The 17,732-nt window shown below is 33.9% G+C and overlaps 1 protein-coding gene across 2 annotated transcripts in view; it reads left to right on the forward strand.

The window, feature by feature from the left end:
- TMTC2 (transmembrane O-mannosyltransferase targeting cadherins 2) overlaps window positions 1-17,732 on the forward strand; it is a 365,840-nt gene that overhangs the window by 190,358 nt on the left and 157,750 nt on the right. The window lies entirely within an intron of this gene.

Here is a 17,732-nt window from a genome sequence, read left to right on the forward strand (position 1 = left end):
ATAAACATAAAGAATGATTGCATATATGACAGCATATCTGGTTGGCTAAAGGGCATTTAAAAATTACATTATCCATTTAAAATCAAATGACTTCTGAGGATGTTTTATTCACTGTCATGTGGCTTCAAAGAACATGTGACTGTGGTTTTTAATTGTTTGAAAACAATTTCTTAAAAAATAGCTAACAATTAAGCAGGGTTAATCTGAAGAAAACAAGGTTTTTACATGCCTGTTTCTAACATAAATATGTAAAATGACAGATATGAAAGATGTAAATGATGTGTGTATATATTTGGAATTCCCAAGGTGATTAAGCATTCCACATTCACCCTCCCTCATGAAAATGACAAATACTACCTGTTTAGATATAAAATAACAGACACCACTGTTGTTTCAGCTCTGTATTACCTGATAATTTTTCTTCCTTCCTGGATTGCTGTAAAATTGATAGTTCTATTTCAATTTTACATGGCATTAAATTTCAAGAAACAAGTATTTTGAGGGAATACCATTTTATTTAGTATTCCCTCAAATACTAATTCACAACTAAATTTAAGTGAGACCTAAACCTTTAAGCTGTGTGAAAATGGGCTAATTCATTTTGGATTTTATGGTCTAAGTCTTATTTACCTATAATTGAGCATCCTCTTTAACTATGGTTAGTTGTAGTTAACCAGTTAGCTTTTGGAAGTGTGTAATAAATTCTGTTATATTTCTTTGATAATCTGTAAAGCCACTTCTAAGGTAAGATAAAAATTTTTCAAAGGAGGTTCAGATTTCTATAAAACACAGAACTTAACAGTTAAGTCAAGACGAGGAAGCACTATAGTGTTTTGTGGTACAGTATAAGACTGACTGGCTTGAGTTAAGAAGCTATAAAACAGGTTTTCATTTTAAAAGAGACTTGGTAGGAGAAAACTAGCTAAAAGCACTGGTAAAGGCTGATTGAGAAGTAAACAGTAGGAAGTTAACTTAGGCTTCCATAGGGTAAAGAAATTGTTTTGTCTTCTCAATCCATCTCTTCTCTATTGAGTAGAGAAAAGACAAAAAATAATGGGGCTGACAAGAATAAGATGAAAATGTCTCATTAATCAAACTATGCTAAAATATTTTAGAAAGCAAATTTGCCAAATTGTTAATTGAAGGCCCTTTTAAAATATTCTTGAAGAAATCAAATATGGTTGCTTTTGCATTGAGATGGAGTAGTCACAGGAATTCAAATGCCTTTAAGAATGAAGTGGCACATAATTTTTTTGTTGTCCAGCTGTAATGACTGTAAGTACAGTTTTGTGGGAGAAAAAAACACAACAGATTCAATGCAAATAGTACTATGATATGTTATAGATGAAGCAGTGACATACTGCTGACTGTCTTTGATATTACTCATAACAAAACTTTTAGGATCTTCATGGGCTTTTGAAAAAACTAGTGTTGTTTTAGATTATATTCATCAGGGTTTATACTCCAGAACAATAGAGACTAACATTTGAAAATAAGCATGAAGTTAAATCAATTTGATTTCCATATTACTTTTGTGTTTCTTAAAAATGCTCTAACATTTCTTTGCCTTTACTAAATATACATAAATAAATCATTCTTAGAAAAAATGCTCTAACATTTCTTTGCCTTTACTAAATATACATGAAATAAATCATTCTTAGAAAAATATATATTTGTGTAATTTAAAAAATCTAAAACAAATATCTATTTTGCAACTTTAAAAAGCAGTATTACCAGTATCTTTGAAGACTTCTCCCATACCTTTTCTTATTGCACAATTTTGTTTCTTTCAATTCATTTTTTTTGTACTAGATTCTCCATTACAATGTTAAACAGAGGTGATGATAGCAGGTTATTTGGTTTCTTACTGTTTTAAAAAATGTTTTTAATATTTCATCATGAATTATGTATACTTTATAGGTTTTTCTGTAAATAACTTTTATCAGTTTTTTCTTATTTCTAATTTAAGAATTTTTTATGAATTAATATTGATGATAGATTTTCCCCATTCTGTTACTTTGAATTGCATTAATTGATTTTCTAATGTTGAACATATTTGGCATTTCTGGAATAATCCCAGCAATTGGTTATAATGTATTACAATTTCTAAGTTCTAAATTTGTTTTTCACCTGTGTTTCTGAGTGTTTGATTCAGTTCCTGTCCTGTGGTGTCAAATTCTGATTTTAAAATCAGTTGACCTTGACTTTGTAGAATCAGTTTGGGAGTATTACTTATTTTTTGTTCTCTAAAAGATCTTATGTGAAGTTAGAATTAACATTTGTCTATATTAGGTAGAATTTACCTATAAAACTAGCTAGGCTTAATGTTTTGTTTATGGATGAATTTTTTCTCTATTTAATTTCTTTCATAGCTTTTGGAAATAATCAAATTTACTTTGGGATCAGTTGTAGTAACTTTTTTTCCTGGATTTTATTCAGTTTAACTTGAGCTTTATATTTATTTTTACAAAATTATACGTAATATTCTCAATTTTTTTTGAAATTTCTGCTACAATTGTAGTTTAAAAATTGTTTTTGCTCTCAGAGTCTTTGGGCAACAAATGTAGTATTGTTGCAAACTTTGTGAAGGTTAATTTATGTATAAGATTGCCTAGGGAAACTTTTTTCTGTTTGTCTAAATACACTGGACAGACAATACATTCCCCTTCTCATTCTGAGTATTTTGTGTCTAGTTCACCCCTCAGGCTGTTTCCTTTCAAGGAGCCAGAGTTTATGGGCTTCTGCAGCTGAGCTCCCACTTGAATCCCATTAAAGCCCAAACCCTGGTTCATCCTAGTTTGGCAGATAACAGCATATGCAGGGTGAATACCACCTTCAGAGCTTGTTCACCTGTCTGGATTCCTGCATTCATGCAGTTTTTAGACTTCAGGATTACCCTTAGTTTCCCACCAATTAATGCATTTATTTAAAAATATTTTTTTTTATCTAGTATTTTTTATGGGCCTCCACAAGGAGGGATTCTTTGGACATTGAGTTTCACCATACTACCAGAAAGAGAGACGTAAGAAATATCTTCAAATCTGACATCAATTAATGAATGGTTAGCTATGTTAAGTTATACTTGAGAATAGAGTTAAGAGCATAGCTGCTATTTTTGAAATTTTTAATTTCCTTCCGCAAAAGAGAAACAAGCCCTTTAAGTAAGCTACAAAGTATGTAAGAGCACTATCGTGCAAAATCAAATTACAGGTATTTGACCCTTATAAAGCTCGGAAGGGTAAAATGTTCATTTCTTGCCATAATATAAATATAATTGCTGATAGTGTCACAGAACAGATTATCGAGACAAATACAGCATGTCTTTTAGTTTTAGCTTTATTACATACTTGTCCCTATTACTGGTGATCATAGATTTAAAAGAAAATTCCAAATAAGTCTGAAGGGATTATGGAAATATGTGAGATGTTCAAGTTATAATTATTGAAAAGAAGGTTGATGTAGAAGAATGTTTATAACTCTGTGAGCCCCATTTTTATTTTTCTGCATGTGAGTGTTAAATTAGAAATCTCATCATTTTACTTTGCTTCTCAGTGCTAAATTTATTTGTAATTTTAAAAATAGGGACATTATCATCCAAGGGGATCTAGGGTGGACATACACGTTGTGTGCTTACTAAAAATAATGATCACACGTATTAAAGGTTCTTACTTTCAAAAATGATGATAATGTTTAAGAAACCATACTCAGACTTGGTTAAGTAGTAGAGGGAAACAAATTAACAAAAACAAACCTTCTTGTGGGAGAACTATATTAGAGGCTTTATTGTGTCTTGTATTTAAGGATTCCAGCTCCCAGTTATACTAGCTGCCATTCTGAACATTCTTTCAGTTTTAAACAGCATAATTCAGTTCCTTTGTGAACTGAATATAATATCTATAAGATATTATAGTAAAATATCAGAATTATCATCTTATTTAGAAGCTTTATAGGAATACATTTTAATTATGAACAATTTCTCTCTAGAAATCTTAAGTGTAGGAAGGAGGAACTGGGTTAGAAATGTAATACATCAGCTGAGAGTCAAGTTTTGACAAGGAACAGATTACTGAGGTGTCAAAGCACAATGTTTTCTTAATTTGCCTGGAATGGCAAGGAAACAACAGTCTTGTAATGTATGGGGCTCTGTGTATAGGAACTCAGCTTGTATTATAAAGAAATGTGATATTTTTTTTTCTGCTCTTCTTTCCTTCTCTTTCCTTGGGATAAGAGTAAATTCCTCACACTTGTGTGTCTTGAGACTACCTGCAGAAGACCACAAGGTCTAAGATATTTTGTGATACTTTCTGTTGTACTTTATCTCTTTGAGCTTTACAAATAAGTTTTGGTGTTTTGCAATATATATTGGTGTTGAATACCTCATATCTCTATTTCCTCTGTTTTTGAATAATCTGAATATTTTCCAAGGATGCCTTCAAGTTACATTCACTATAATGGTTAAGATTGAATGGCATTGTCCGTATCCATGTAAATACTGAAAATAATTTTAAGGTAGAAATGAGTTCCTGTGCTTGTGTAATGAAAACATTAGCATGTCAACTACTGATACTGTACAAAAGTTTATTCTGCATTCATTTCCAATCACAATGATATATTTAAAATTTTGCTCTTGAAATTCTATTCAGAAGCAACAATACAGGATTTTAAAATTTCTTTTGCTGTTACACTTTAGCACAGTGATTTTGAGATGCTGTTTGAGGCAATTGATGCAGTCACTGAATCCCTTCTAGGGCCATGCCTCCACTCTCTCTAGTGCAATTCTAGCAACCGAAGACTGTACTGTGCGTTGGTCAGAGAACAGTCATGTTTTGGTTATAGCCATTGCTGGTTCTCAGTTAATTCATATTCAATTGGAATGGATATTTTCTTTTTAAGTTAAAAAGTTAGGTTTAAAGAAGTATTATATATGCTGTCTATGAGCAGTGGCTCATGCCTGTGATCCTAGCACTTTGGGAGGCTGAGGCAGGAGGCTCTCTTGGGGCCAGGAGTTTGAGACCACCCTGGGCAACATAACAAAACCGTATCTCTACAAAAAATAGAAAAATTATCCAGGTGGCATGCACCTTTAGTCCCATCTTGGGAAGCTGAGGCAGGAGGATTGCTTGAGTCCAAGAGTTTAGGGTTGTAGTGAGCTCTGATGGCACCACTGCACTCTAGCCCCAGCAACACAGAGAGAGAGAGATCCTGTTTCAAAAAAAAAAAAAAAAAAAAGTATATCCTAACCCCTATTCTGATTATTTGATAGAAAAATGTGGCTTCTTCGTGGATTTTAATCATCCAGATATATAAATAGTCTGATAACATTATTTAAGACTCATGAATGGAATATATGGATTTATATCTCTAAGACCACATATGTAATCATAATTTAGTTCGTCATATTGATTAATCACTTAGAAATATGCATCCAGTTGATACGTGCAAAAAGATCCTTTAATGGCATGTGGTAATTCCATGTTGGGATCCAAGCTAGTTAAGATTGTAGCTGCAAGAGAGTGAATCACCTTTCTCTTTCCTATACTGCTCAATTGATGGCATGATATCATTTTAGTAGATTGACTCTTCTGATTTTTTTCCTTTCTATTATTTAACCCTCTACATTCTAGGTTCTTTTCACTACTTGGAAGTAGAACTTTCTTGTATATTTAAGACAGTTAAATGACTCATAGCATTCTTTGTTTCGGCATCATGTTTTTCAATTCATGCAAAAATGTCTCATACTCGGGTACAGTCTTTCCTCAGTATACCCGGGGGATTGGTTCTGGACTGCCCCTGTTTAGCCCAGTCTGTCCATACTCCAGTCCCAGAGTTGGCCCTGCAGAACTTGAGTACATGAAAAGTCAACTCTCCATATATGTTGGTTTCACAGCCTGCAAATACTGTACTTTTAATCTGCGTTTGGTTTAAAAAAAAAAAAAATCCACACAGGTGGATTTGTGTAATTCAAACCTGTGTCATTCAAGAGCCTATTGCATTTTCTTCATAGTATTTCAATAATCCTTATGTGCTTGGCTTGTTCCTGCAAAGAAAATTAACCTCCCCCTTTTTTTCTGAAGTCAACTGAAATTACAGACAAAAATGCCTTAAAATGATACTTGCCCAAGATGTGTGCATATAGCAAAGGTAATTTCTATTTTTAGAAATCTCATACACTTATTTACAAATAATTGTTCTTATTGGCACATGTAAATATTTTTCTGCTCGTGTAAATATCTTATTTGCATTTTTACATGTCATTTCTTTTTAAAAATTCCCTTTTCTCTAGTATTAACTCTGCTTTTGCCTTGTTCAACAGTAGCTGCTGAATTGATCAAAGTGACTGCTAAAATGAATATATAGAAGTTAGCCTTGGAAACTGTCTTGGTATTTGAGATGTCCTATATATATCTTAGAAGCAGATTTTAATAAAATCTTTAGGATTTTCATTATTTTTTTAATCTTAAAATTGGCTTCTAGAGTTTTTAATATTGCTTTGAGCTGTGTTTTTGTTGGCCTGGATTTGGTAGGCAATGAAATTCTCAATAGCATGCCCATAGATAATGGAGGAGGTATACTATAAAAGTATATATCTAACTGGTTATACTTGTATGTAGTTACTAATCAAATATACCTTTTCCATAAAAATGTACTTTTCAGAGAGTTATACATCTCTTGTTCAATCTTGTCAGTGACCCTGGAATTTAGTTTAGGCAAGGATTATTGCAACCATTTGTACAGATGAGAAACTAAGAGAGGCAAGATGCTTAAGGAAAAACAGCGCGGTGAAGATGCCAAACTTTGCAGTAAGGCAGATGTGGATACTAATTATAACTCAGGCCATTACTAGCTGTTACCATTTTCCTCATAGTGTTATCATCACGACCTCTCTGAGGTTTAAGTTGCTCATCTGTGTAGTGGGCACAGCAATACCACCTCGTGGTGTATGTATGTGTAGCATACGTAGCCCAGGGTTGGGCTCACATGACATATTTACTAACTTATTGCTGATAAGAAGTAGAAGAGTTAGGTAACTTGAGTGTACCCAAATCTAATTGGTAACAGGACGAGTACTAAAATTTAGGTTTTGGACATTTTGTTTTACGTTTCTACATCAAAGTTTCTTCAGTGACACAAAGTAGGACACCAACCTGGGGGCTGTTAGGTGGCAGGAACCCACTCAAATGATCGGAGGACCCACTGTAAAATAAAGTAGATGAGACTGGATTATAAAAGAACAAAGGGAATTTAGGGAAAAAATGGATTCTCCTTGCTTCCCCAGGAGTTGGTTAGAAATCAGAATACTGTGTTCTTGTCTAAGAACTCTTGGTCTTTCTAAGGGTTCTTCAGCTTTGAGACCTGAGCCAAACTTAAATGATCCCAATGTGATAGAAGCAAACTGTAAAGGCTTCTTTGGGACAATTCTATTCCTGGTATGAACTCACGGGCAACTCAAATACTCTTGAGAATATAACACCAATCTAAAGGTACTAGTTGGATGACTTCATGGACTGTGAGATCAGCTATATATGAGGAATTTCTAAAAAGCCTTTACTCAGTCCGTATGGCTATTAGGTAAATAGGGTAGATACTTATGGCATTCCAGTGTATGTATTCACCAAGTGTTTATTACATTTCAACAGTGTGATCGGAAAAAAGTGTGTGTTGGTATGATTCATGGAGAGCCTCCAGTGTTGGTGCTCCCAAATTCTTCTGCTTTGGCCAGTCATTATATTTGAAAACGTAATTATTTTAACTGTCTTAATATAAATAGTACTGTGGGTTAGTTGATCAGAAACTTTGCAGAGAGCACATTGCAATTAGAGACATAGGGCAGGTAAGTTTTGATGGAGAAGCCATGAGAAAAACTTCTGCATAGATGAGAATTTAATGGGTGAAGGTAAGTACAGGTAAAACCCAACATCAAGTACTGTGGGTGGTATTTGCAGCAGACCTGGGCTATGGATATTGGAGTGGCTCATAGTCAGAGTCAAGAATATGGTAGAGATTACAGATGGCGAAATGCTGAGGAACAACCCTAGATGTATTAACACAAAACACAGGCACTGGATTCTACATGAGGATATTACAATATGCACATAGATGCCATGGATGACTAACAGTGCTGACAAGACTAACAGTGTTAATATGTTACTGAGATACCAAATTTTGTCTTTTCATTTTTAATGCTTTTTTTCTTTATTAGGATAAATTTTGTTTCAGGTCTATCTGAAGTGACCAAAAGTAAGGAAACAAGAAAATTAACTGGATATTATCTAATTTCTGTAATTATTAATTAAGCACAAATAAATTATACAGTTTCTTTTGCAGTTGATCTGGCATGGATAACTGGCAAGATTATAATTTTTACCTCTTTGGGAGTGATGTTCTAATTGCAAGTAAATCAAAATTGAACAAAGTAAAATTTAGGATTTATCCCCTTATTTAATGCAGTTAATTGCTTCAGTTTTGGCATATTTTTAACATGGAACTCAGGATTTTTATATAGAGACTGAAGACATAAATTCTAAGGTAAAAATAAATTATAGCTCAGAGAAAGCAAGAAACAAAAATGGAGTCTTTTACTGTGTTTGGTGGCTGTGTTCAATGTATGAGGGAAATGAAAATGCAATATGATAACCCAAAGAACATATAGGCCTGAATGTTGAGTATCTAAAAGTTAAATATTAAGAGATTCATTTATCATTTTACCAGTTTTTCAAAGAGTGGTGTATGTCAAATCATGAGAAAATTATTAAAACTTTTTATGATGAATATATATAGTTTCTTCAAATTACTAACATAGAATCTTGAAAAAATAGTTAAAAATCTCCCTTATTTTTGTGAAATGTATCAGAGATATGAAATTGCAGAGATGTGAAATCCTGAAATATTTCAGAGATATGAAATTACTTTAGAATAAACTTGAATTTATTCTATAAACTTAGAACTATCATATATTTGAGGAATCTGAAAGTTTTGAAGGTATTTATGACTGCAGATCACTTAGCCTTTTTAGAGGGATCTCTCAGTTGATTCTCTCTTTAGAGTAACATCAGCAAGATGGGAATATTGAATTGTTCTTCTGCTTTCAAAGAACACAATATAAACCATGGCAGATTGTGGACTAATTTTGGACTAAGTACAAGAGGTGCTTTCATTGTGAATTAAGGTTGAGTTTCTTAGTAAATAAATATCTTTTAGATGTAGTTGAATATCAGTGTGAAGAGACGTTGAGGTATTTCAAGGGCTAAGAGTTACTCCTGCTTTACTTCTTGATTTTTTTTAACAGAAGCATTTATTTTTCTTCTTGAATATAAAATGATTTCACAGATCAGATTTTCTAGAGCTTATCCAGTGATTTCTAGATTTCTGTTTGCTCCCCTTAATATAATCATATAAACTTAATCTAGGGAAATAGGTCATGTACTTATTAAACAATGCTTATTAAATTTCTGTCACTTGTAAGGCAACTTCAGGGCACTAAGATTTTCATAAATGTATCTAAATTCCCAGCATCTCGAGCAGCTCCTATTTGTTAACATAGATAGAGTATGTTCAGTTTCTAGTGTGTTAACAGGAAAATGTGACATTTAAAATTATGTTCCCAAAGAAATGTGAAACACAATATATTGTTTGGCATTAATTTTTTTCTGATCTGAAAAACATATTATGAAATAGGAGTACCAGATAGTTTTCTTTTGTAACTGTTGTTTTTTTGTTTAGTTTTTTTTGCCTAGCAGTTCTAAAAGGATGACTCATTTGGATAATTTATCTTATTTTCATATTATACTCTAGTTCCTAAGTTAAATACATATATGAAAATTGAGAACTATAATATTGTTATTCTGTGTATTCAAACTCGGTTTTAAAAGGGTGAGATAGCCTTACCTCTCACTACATTTAGATGCCTGAGAACAAATCCGAATCTCCCTTGTCATTAACTGTGCTATTTAGGGAGCTAAGCCTCAGTTTTCGCATTGGTAAAATGGGGATACTACTACTGTATACCTCAAAGGTTTTTATGGGTTAAATGAGTTCAGGTCACTGTCAAGCATATAGTAATCTTTAAATAAAGTAAGCACTGTTATTATTTTTATTATATTTTTAAAAATTCCTTCTTCACCTCTTTTCCCTTTTCCTTCTGTTCCACAAAGGCTGTCTTAGTGTTGCAAGGCAGGGCTATGAGATGGGGTGGTGGTCTCCTCCCCCCAGATTGGAACGATTTCTTATGAAATTCATTTTGTATAACAGGAATGAAATGAGTACTCTGAATATTCAGAAACTCTATTGTGAAAACTTTTAAAAATTACATTGATCTTAGAACAAACTAATTGCGTTTTCTGAACTTCAAATAAATGCCTTGTGTCATCTCCAGAGTTTAAAGTGTGAATTGGGTTCATTTGTACATACCCTCTATTAAAATACAGACTTTCAAACATGGATAACGGTTACTTAGGCTTCATCATAATTTCTTGGAAGAACTCTGAGTATTTTAGTTCAATAAAACTGTACTTTTAAGAGTCATGTGAAATAAACACATCAATAAAATGTACAAGATTAAAATGTAAAACATTTAAATTATATTAAATATTAATGGAAATACCAGATTTTTAAGTTCTAGCAGTCCAAAGTTTAAGTACCAAAGTGAAAATTTGAAGATAATTCCAAACATATGTTTTGAATTGTTTTACTACAAGAAAGTTTATTAGTGAATTGCTAACTCTTTATTCCTTAAGTAAGATATAGCATAAGATGGCATGTGACCTTAATTTTCTTTTTTTCCCCTTTTCTTTCTTCTCTTCCCTTTCCTTCTCCTTCTCTCCCCTCAACCCTAGTTCCAGAGGGTTAGATTTGTTGTATTCCTTGACTTATGGCCAGTTTCCAGGTTGCTTCCTGCAAGTTTCATCTTTTTTCTGTGTATATTTACTCCCTTTAAGCTCTGTTCCTAACTTCATTTTCCCTGTGTGATATAGGCAACAGTTCTAACATATTTGCTTTGTATCTTTAGACTTACATGTTTGTTAAAAAAATGTAGTGATGTTTTAGGTGTGAATATCTGACATTTATCATTGTTATGACATAGTGCATTCAGTGTTTTGATCCTTTTTAGGCTATTATGGTCCATTTGTGTTACATACAGTATTTACATGTTATTTATTGGTCCTACCTGCTTCTTAGGAATCTATAAAGTGTATTTTCCCCATTGTACTCTGATGATGGACATACTGATTACTTACCACTGTCAACGGAACACTAAGGCACTTGAATTAAGCACCCTTTTACATGTTTTCTTAGGTGAGAATTTCTCTGGGAGTGGGATTGTCAGACAGGGCTTATCTTTGACTTAGTTACATTTGTTGATTTGACTGGTACTGTCAGATGGCATGACAGTATCTCCCCCTAGGCCACACTGCCACCAACAGTGAACAGGATCCTTCCCCTACATTTCCACCAGTACTTGGCTTTTTCCATTTTAAAAATTTTTGCCAATCGGGGTATAATATATATCTCATTGTTACAATTTGCATTTTGGGGGAGTTTCGAAGAAATTTGAATATTAGTGTAATGCTTGGTATTTATTTTGATTTTCCTTTTTGTAGATTTTTGTTCATGTCCTTTGCCCATTTTTCCCCCTGTTGGTTTCCTTATTTTTTCCTTGTTGCTTTGTAGGAGTTGCTTTTATTTTCTAAGTACAGTCCCTTCTGTTTAGATGTCTGAAATATCTTCTCCTGGTATATCATATGTTTTTAACTTTGTCCATAGTGTCTTTCATTAAAAGTCCTTCCTTTTGAGATATTCAAATCCATTAATTTTTTACTTTTTGAATTATATTTGGGGGTCTTTTTAAAAAAATCATTTTTCATTCTGCAGAGATACTCTATGTATTCTTGTTAGCTTTATTTTCTCACATTTAACTTTTAAAATTATCTTGAGTTTACCTTTGTATTTAGTGAATATGTTATAAAAATCATTTCATTTCTCTTACATCATGGTTAGAATACAGTTTTTTAGTACCTTAATAAATGATGCTAAAATATTGATTGAAATTACATAGAGTTTATAGACTAATTTGGGGGAGAATTGACATTTTTATAATATTAAATTATCCCATCACAAGCCTTGGAATATTCCTCCATTTCTTTTAGGTTTTCTTTGGATACTTTCACATAGTTTGACTAGTAAGTTTTAAACATTGACATGATGTAAAAAAGATGACTTGGTTAATATGATCAAATTTAAGCAGTAGAAAAATTTAACCAATAGAATCAGCAATGAAAAGCTATGGCAGCTCTTTGAAAACCTAAAGTGTATTTTGGTAAACACAGCATTGAGGAACAATTATTTAAGAAAGACAGGATTTTGAGAAGGAATTGCTCTCGTATTTGGGTATGATGAAATCCCCTATCAATGCCTTTCATCCAAAGACTACCAGGGACACACCTGGAGTAAAAGAAGTTGGTTTAATTATTTCTTGCACTGAGAGAGAACACTACACCCTGGAGAACTCTGGGGTATCTCACTGTATGTCCATAGGATTTCTTAAAAATTTATTTATGTATTTATTTTTATTTCAGCATATTACAGGGGTGTAAATGTTTAGGTTACATATATTGCCTTTGCCCCACCTGAGTCAGAGCTTCAAGCGTGTCCATCCCCCAGATGGTACACGCCATACCCATTTGGATGCTGAGACAGTTCTATGATTAGATAAAGAAATGATTCATTTAGCAAGGGAGGAGGAAATTTGATATTTTGTGGGTAATTTAGATAAAATCATGAAGTGATCTTTCTTTATTTCATTGTATCACGGTCTCAGAATAAACCTTGTCCAAAGCTGGCATTCTTTAAGATTATGTATGTATAATAGAAGAACAAAGTGGCCTGGTGGTATCAGATTACTTACAGATATCAAGGGCTGATCTCTCCCCATCTCTGTTTCTTTCTCTTACTTCCTTTTCTCATCCTTAAACAGTTAAAATTTTATTTTTAAAAGATATGCCCAATTAGGCGATTTTTTTTTTTTAAACTTTTCCCAGGCACCTAGGGAAATGACTTATGATGATGGTATGAGAGATTTTCATTTGGACAAAAAGCAAGAAACTTAGTTTCACATTATAACTTTACCACAGTTGATCTTGTTTGATGATTTTTAATTTCTAAGTTGTTTTCTCCCTTTGAAATAGCTGTCTGCTCTGCTGCCCAGCCATCCTGTTGGAAACCACCTTGATCTTGCCCCCTGGACTCCTGCAGTTACCCTTCCTACTGGTTTCCCTGTTGCTCATTTTGTTCCCTTGCAGTAAGTACCTCCTCCATAGAGGAGTCTAGAGTGATCTTTTGAAAACGTGTCAAATCACAAAAATCCCTTGCTGAATATTTTCCCCTAAACACTGCAAATCACATTACCCCTAGAATTCTTATCATGGCCTGTCAGACCCTATAGGATAGAACCCCTGCTTATCTCTGTGACATCAGCTTGGCTTTTATTTTGCAGCCATTCTTGCTTTAGATCCTTTGCTCTAATGATTTCCATTACCTGAATTTACCAATCTTTGCCAGACTGGCTTCTTATCCTTTAGTTCTTAGAGAGCCTACCTATTTCCCTGTTTCTGTGATGTCCCTATCTAAATTAGCCTCATCCACATCACCTTACCTTGTCTTAGGTTCTCTAACCTTTCTTCCCCCTTCAAACATAAGCTCCACACAGGTGGTAGCTTGACTATTTTGGTCAGTACTGAATGTCTCTAATATAAAGGTTCCAGTACAAAATAAGTGTTTAATGTCTGTCCAATGAATGACAAACAACCAAATGAGTGAACATATTCTAGATATGGCTGCAGGAGCCATACTCATTTTTCTGAACTTGGCTTTATTGTGCTTCCCAGATACTGTGTTATTTACAAATTGTGGGTTTGTGGCAACCGTGAGTCAAGTTGGCACCATTTTTCCAAAAGCCTGTGCTCACTTAGTGTCTCTGTGTCACCTTTTGGGAATTCTAAAAATATTTCAAACTTTTTCATTATTATATCTGTTATGGTGATCTGTGATCAGTGATCTTTGGTATTGCTACTGTGGCTGCTTCCACATAAAATGGCAGACTTAATCGATGAATATTGTGTGTTCTGACTGTTCCACTGGCTGGTCCTTTCCCCTCTCTCTCTCCTTCCTCCCAGTTCCCTGAGATACAGAAATATTGAAATTAGGCCAACTAATATTCCAGTGGCCTGTAAGTGTTCAAGTGAAAGGAAGAGTCATAGGTATTTCACTTAAAGTCAAAAGCTAGAAATGATTAAGCTTATGAAAACATATCAAAAGGGAAGATGGGCCAAAAGCTAGGCCCCTTGCACAAAACTGTTAGCCAGGTTGAGAATGCAAAGGAAAAGTTCCTGAAGGAAATTAAAAGTGCTACTTCAACGAGCATACAAATGATAAGAGCAAAACAGCCTTCTTACTGATACGGGGAAAGCTTTACTGGTTGGGATAGAAGATCAAACCAGTCACAACATTCCCTTAAGCCAAAGGCTAATCCAGAGCAAGGCTCTAACTCTGTTCAGTTCTGTGAAAGCTTAGAGGTAAGGAAGCTGCAGAAGAGAAGTGAAGCTAGCAGACTTTTTTTCATGATGTTGGAGGAAAGGAAGCTGTCTCTGTAACAGAAAAGTGCAAGGTGAAGTATTAAGCGCTGATGGAGAAAGCTGCAAGTTATCCAGAGGATCTAGCTAAGATCACTGATAAAGATGGCAACACTAAACAACAGATCTTCAATGTAGATGAAACAGCCTAATGGAAGATGATGCCATCTAGGACTTTCATAGCTAGAAAGCAGAAGTCATTACCTGGCTTTAAAAGACAGGCTAACTCTCTTATTAAGGGCTAATGCAGCTGGTGACTTTAAGTTTTAGCTGATGCTTATTTACCATCCTGAAAATCCTAGGGCTCCTAAGGACTGTGCAAAATCTAATCTATAAATGCAACAACAAAGCCTTGTGACAGCACATCTGTTTACAGCATTGCTTAGTGAATATTTTTAGCCCAGTGTTGAGTCCTACTGCTCAGAAAAATTCCTTTCAAAATACTGTTGTTCTTTGATGATGCACCTGGTCACCCAAGAGCACTAATGGAGATGCATAAGGACATTAATGTTGTTTTTACACCTGCTAACACAATATCCGTTTTACAGCCTGTGGATCAAGAAGTAATTTTGACTTTCAAGTCTTTTTATTTAAGAAATGTATTTCATAAGGCTATAGCTGCCATGGTTCATGGTTCCTCTGATGGATCTGGGAAAAGTGAATAGAAAATCTTCTGGAAAAGATTCACTATTCTAGATACCATTAAGAACATTTGCGATTCATGGGAGGCGGTCTAAATATTACACTTAACAGGAATTTGGAAGAAGATTTTTACCCTCATGGATGACTTTGAGCAGTTCAAAACTTAAGTGGACAAAGTAACTGCAGATGTGAAAAGAGTAAGAGAACTAGAATTAGAAGTGGAGCCTGAAATTGTGACTAAAATGCTGTAGTCTTATCATAAATTTTAGATGAGGAATTGCTTTTTATGGATTTTATGGTTTCTTGAGATGGAATCTACTCTTGGTGAAGATGCTGTGAATATTGTTAAAATGACAACAAAGGATTTAGAATATTACATGAATTTAGTTGATAAAGCAGTGGCAGGGTTTGAGAACATTGACTCCAATTTTGAGAGTTCTATGGGTAAAACGCTGACAAACAGCGTAGTGTGCTACAGAGAAATCTTCGGTGAAAGGAAGAGTCAATTGATGCAACAAACTTCATTGTGGTCTTACTTGGAGAAATTGCCACAGTCACTCCATCCTTCAGCAGCCACCACCCTGATCAGTCAGCCGTCATCAACATCAAGGCAAGATCCTCCATCGGCGAAAAGATTATAACTCACTGAAGGCTCAGATAATTATTAGCATTTTTTAAGAAATAAAGAATTTTTAATTAAAGCTATGTCCATTTTTTTCTCAGACATCATGCTATTTCATGCTTAATAGACTACAGTATAACAGAAACATAATTTTTGTATGCTCTGGGAAATTTATGACTCACTTTATTGCTTCATTGTGTTAGTCTAGAAAATTGAACCACAATATCTTCGAGGTATGCTTGTATATGCCTGTTATCTGTTAACAAGAGAAGCCCTTGTTAGTTTATTATTTAATTTAGATACAAATACCGAAAATGAAAGTCAGTTTGTTTCTCTGAAAATATCCCTTAAAATATTCAAAGTATGTCCTTGCCATAACTTTTTTTCCAATATCTGTATGCTAGGACTCTGGCTTGGATAAGGTAGCTTTTATGTTTTCCTGCTGCTTAAATTAGTACTTGGATACGTTTCTCTGGATGGATTCCAACGTAAATATATTTTTATTTACTAATCCCACTATCAAAACAGAACTTTAGGAGGGATAGGAGTTTTAAAGATTGCCTGGGTTTTAGAAGTTTCCATAGAGCCATATCTTATTAATTTGGGGAAGAAGAGGAATGCTAGATATAAAATAAATAACATGCGGTATTATGCTTGTTATATTTGAAGATAAATATAATTTATTTTACCATTCTACTTTCTATTTTGTGTTTATTAGTAGTTCAATTTGACTATATTTGAATATTTTAAACTGTTCTATCTTTCAATTTAAGGACACAATTTTCTAAGGACTCACAGTGCCAAGTTCTAATTTATAACGTGTGAATGTTGGTTTGCAGTAAAAGATGAAATGTAATATAAAAGTCTTAGGTGGAGGATAGAAAAACTTAGGAAATACTTAGCTTTGGATGGGAATTTTTGCTCTAATACTTCAGTATTAACTCGGTAAGTTCCTTAATGTCTCTTTTTGCACATTTATGGAATGTGCATAATGCTTACGTACAGGATTATGATGAGAGCTCAGTGAGATACATGTTAAGTATGTGACATGGTAGGTAGCACAACTAGCTGTTACATAATTGTGAGTTCAGTGCTTTTCTCCTGTTTCCTATCAGAAACAAAGAAAGTAGACTTTTCCAAACATGAAGGATTAGTGTTCCATGTAGATAACTTAAGGGCATTAAAAGTGCATCATGTTTAGTATTTTCAATACCAGTGCTTGACTATTGTAAGTTATAAAGAGTATCAGCCACAATAATATTAATTTTAATACCAGTATTTATTGTTTACCACGTTTCAGGCGGTGTCTTAAACAGCTTATATGCATCAACTCATTTAATGCTCATCACAAAGTGCTTGAGATGCTAATTTCCCCATTTTACAGATGAGTAAACGGAAGCACGGTAGTGTTATATTACTTAAAGGCCCATAGGCAAATCTGTGATTAAAAGAATCTGTACTTTTGTATGCATTAAAAACTGATTCTCCAAACCCATTTCATTCTTTGTGTATAGTCAGTGATCACCCAAATAAATATATCTCGACACACAAAAGCCGCCTACTTATTTCCATCTTCCTTCTGAGGGACTCTGGTTTCAGGACTCAATAAGCCACCTCTTGGTGGCGAGGAAAGAAGAGAAGCAGTTGAGTTTGAGGGCTGAATCTGTTTAAGAGCCATGCTTTCTGGGCAGTTATTGATGTTGTGCTTTTTGTTTTTTTTGATGTCGAGAAATCACAATTATGTGGGGACATAACGGGTGCACAGAAAATATATACTTTTCAACATGATTATGTGTGAAGATACTGATTTTCCCACAAGTGAATGTATTAGTAGAAAGAATATA

The sequence above is a fragment of the Eulemur rufifrons genome, chromosome 16, assembly GCF_041146395.1.
Source record: "Eulemur rufifrons isolate Redbay chromosome 16, OSU_ERuf_1, whole genome shotgun sequence".
In the NCBI taxonomy this organism is placed as follows: domain Eukaryota; kingdom Metazoa; phylum Chordata; class Mammalia; order Primates; family Lemuridae; genus Eulemur; species Eulemur rufifrons.